The sequence below is a fragment of the Triturus cristatus genome, chromosome 11, assembly GCF_964204655.1.
Source record: "Triturus cristatus chromosome 11, aTriCri1.1, whole genome shotgun sequence".
Lineage (NCBI taxonomy): Eukaryota > Metazoa > Chordata > Amphibia > Caudata > Salamandridae > Triturus > Triturus cristatus.
Window position 1 is genome coordinate 1,139,383,539 of NC_140594.1, and position 2,640 is coordinate 1,139,386,178.

Consider the following 2,640-nt stretch of genomic DNA (forward strand, 5'->3'; position numbering starts at 1 on the left):
AGAGAGGAGAGGGTTAGAGAGCTGCTATCTTGGTAAAGGCCTGAAACTGCTAGTTCCCAAGAGGGTCTGCACTTTCAGTTATGACTGACTGTGAGACGAGAAGATGAAGATTTTCTGCACCCAGCATACATTGCAGCATGCTTAGGCAAATGAGGAGCGAGACCCACCAATCCCTCGCCACTTCGCTGAAAGCTCCTCCTCTGCTTAAAGAGAACACTTTTACAAGGGAGCAGAGTGGCGCAGCGGAAGCGTGCTGGGCCCATAACCCAGAGGTCGATGGATCGAAACCATCCTCTGCTATAATTTTTCTTGTTTTTTCTTCTGAGAACCAATCTGTCATTTCCACGCTACCAGCAAGGAAAAGCGCAGGCTTGTGCTAGCTATGTGAGAAAAGACTTCTCAACTATCTGTCTCTGCTGAAATACAAGAGAGTGATCGCCAAAGGATCAACCCCATACTTTGAAAGTAAAGATACCCAATTATAAGCATAAATGACTGGTGGAACCGTCACACGTTTTTCTGGGCATGCTTTGAATGTCATTCTTGCCTTTTCGTTCTGCTCTTATCATTCTCCTGGGCATTTCATGGAAGGCACTCTCTTTCTCTTCGCTGCTTTGCTTCCAATGCTGCCTAAATATGTTCATTTCCACTATTTGTACTACTGCTTTCCATTTCTTCTCTTCTGCACAGATTTGGCCTTGGTTTCAATCCCCAGTTCCTTACCCTCTACAAGAAACTTTCTACTGCTTTTCATGTTGGTATCTAAACCAAATGCACCATTGAAACTGGTGCAAGATAGTCATTGAACTCGGGGTTGTAATCTTTAGAACCGAGAGCAACCACATCATAGGGCGTTGGTGGTATAGTGGTGAGCATAGCTGCTTCCCAAGCAGTTGACCCGGGTTCGATTCCCGCCCAATGCAGTGCAACTTTTTATATGTTCTCCAAGCAGGATTTGGTTTAATGCAACATGTCACAAAACGGAAATATCATGAACAGATTAATCAGACGTTAAATTAAAAAAAAAATGAAATACTTAGGCAGGCATCTCGATCGCCCCATATGCTACATTCATTGTCCTATTAGATGCTATTTTCCAAAAAGCAGAGTCACCACTCACATGTGCTGGTAATAAATATGTTGCGGGCGGTAGACAATGAAAGGGCTGAACCCCGACCAGACATTCTAACTGTAGCATCTCTATATTAAAAAGCATTTCTAGGCAATATCTAGCATGTGAATAAAAGTAGGCAAGATCCACCGATGAATCTGGCAAAAGTCCCCAACGATTTTGTGCACACTTGTTCTCTCACCTGAATGCAGCGCCACCTTGTAGCCATCGGATGTAACTGCAGCTCACAAAATGTTATATCAGAGAGCAAGTTGAGAGGACTCCAAGAGGCAGATGTCCATGGAAAGAGCCTCTCACGACAGCAGGAAGGTTGGATATTTCAAGATGGCAACATTTCCTGTCCAACGTCCTCACGTCCCGAACGCTCCCAAACGCTCAAAAGCCTCGCCCTCACCGGGTAGATCTCTGGCTCCCAGTTAAAATCAAATCCTGAGCATGCTAGCGCTAGGATCAAAGAGAGAGGAGAGGGTTAGAGAGCTGCTATCTTGGTAAAGGCCTGAAACTGCTAGTTCCCAAGAGGGTCTGCACTTTCAGTTATGACTGACTGTGAGACGAGAAGATGAAGATTTTCTGCACCCAGCATACATTGCAGCATGCTTAGGCAAATGAGGAGCGAGACCCACCAATCCCTCGCCACTTCGCTGAAAGCTCCTCCTCTGCATAAAGAGAACACTTTTACAAGGGAGCAGAGTGGCGCAGCGGAAGCGTGCTGGGCCCATAACCCAGAGGTCGATGGATCGAAACCATCCTCTGCTATAATATTTCTTGTTTTTTCTTCTGAGAACCAATCTGTCATTTCCACGCTACCAGCAAGGAAAAGCGCAGGCTTGTGCTAGCTATGTGAGAAAAGACTTCTCAACTATCTGTCTCTGCTGAAATACAAGAGAGTGATCGCCAAAGGATCAACCCCATACTTTGAAAGTAAAGATACCCAATTATAAGCATAAATGACTGGTGGGACCGTCACACGTTTTTCTGGGCATGCTTTGAATGTCATTCTTGCCTTTTCGTTCTGCTCTTATCATTCTCCTGGGCATTTCATGGAAGGCACTCTCTTTCTCTTCGCTGCTTTGCTTCCAATGCTGCCTAAATATGTTCATTTCCACTATTTGTACTACTGCTTTCCATTTCTTCTCTTCTGCACAGATTTGGCCTTGGTTTCAATCCCCAGTTCCTTACCCTCTACAAGAAACTTTCTACTGCTTTTCATGTTGGTATCTAAACCAAATGCACCATTGAAACTGGTGCAAGATAGTCATTGAACTCGGGGTTGTAATCTTTAGAACCGAGAGCAACCACATCATAGGGCGTTGGTGGTATAGTGGTGAGCATAGCTGCTTCCCAAGCAGTTGACCTGGGTTCAATTCACGGCCAATGCAGTGCAAATTTTTATATGTTCTCCAAGCAGGATTTGTTTTAATGCAACATGTAACAAAACGGAAATATCATGAACAGATTAATCAGACGTTAAATTAAAAAAAAAATGAAATACTTAGGTAGGCATCTCG

At 44.3% G+C, this 2,640-nt stretch overlaps 1 non-coding gene across 1 annotated transcript; it reads left to right on the plus strand.

Annotated features, from left to right (window-relative positions):
• The first annotated feature begins 851 nt into the window (after window positions 1-851).
• TRNAG-CCC (transfer RNA glycine (anticodon CCC)) lies at window positions 852-923 on the plus strand. The gene has a single exon. It is a non-coding gene; the product is annotated as a tRNA-Gly (tRNA).
• Window positions 924-2,640: the final 1,717 nt, after the last annotated feature.